Genomic DNA, 723 nt, shown 5'->3' with positions numbered 1-723 from the left:
CCAATGGCGGACCAACGTACCCTCATGGATTACCTACGTCCCACCGTAGGTAATCATGGCGCCGCTATCAATGCACCGAATGTCGAAGCCAACAACTTCGAACTTCGGCCGCATTTGATACAAATGCTTCAAAACTCCGCAACTTTCCATGGGCTTGTGGACGAAGATCCCCATTTACATATTACTAACTTCTTGGAAATATGGGATACTTTTCGGATCAATGGAGCATCAAATGATGCCATCCGCCTTCGAATGTTTCCATTTTCACTAAAGAACCGAGCTAAGGCTTGGCTAAATACCCTCCCAGTTAGCTCGGTAAACACCTGGGATGAACTAGCCCAAAAGTTTCTATATAAGTATTTCCCTCCTGCTAAAACAACTAAATTAATGACTGAAATTAACACATATTCACAAGAGGACGGGGAATCCTTATATGAAACTTGGGAAAGGCTGAAGGAGCTACTAAGAAAGTGTCCTCATCACGGTCTTGCGGTATGGCAAAAAGTATCCACTTTCTATAATGGGTTGTTGCCACACACAAGACAAACACTCGACTCTAGCTCCGGGGGACTTTTAGGTAATCGCCGCCCAAATGAAATTTATAATCAAATGAGGAAATTGCTCAAACCAATTTTCAATGGCACACTCCCCGAGGCACGAAATCTATTGCCCCGGGCGCCCGTAAGGTTGATGAGAGCACTTCCTTGCAAGCCCAAATCGAAG

General features: G+C 44.8%; 1 non-coding gene across 1 annotated transcript; it reads right to left on the bottom strand.

Annotated features, from left to right (window-relative positions):
• Positions 1–381: 381 nt before the first annotated feature.
• LOC118491026 lies at positions 382–488 on the bottom strand. The gene has a single exon (XR_004890251.1). It is a non-coding gene; the product is annotated as a small nucleolar RNA R71 (small nucleolar RNA).
• Between the last annotated feature and the right edge of the window lie 235 nt (positions 489–723).

The sequence above is a fragment of the Helianthus annuus genome, chromosome 3, assembly GCF_002127325.2.
Source record: "Helianthus annuus cultivar XRQ/B chromosome 3, HanXRQr2.0-SUNRISE, whole genome shotgun sequence".
Classification (NCBI taxonomy): domain Eukaryota; kingdom Viridiplantae; phylum Streptophyta; class Magnoliopsida; order Asterales; family Asteraceae; genus Helianthus; species Helianthus annuus.
This window is presented reverse-complemented; position numbering and strand designations above follow the sequence as displayed.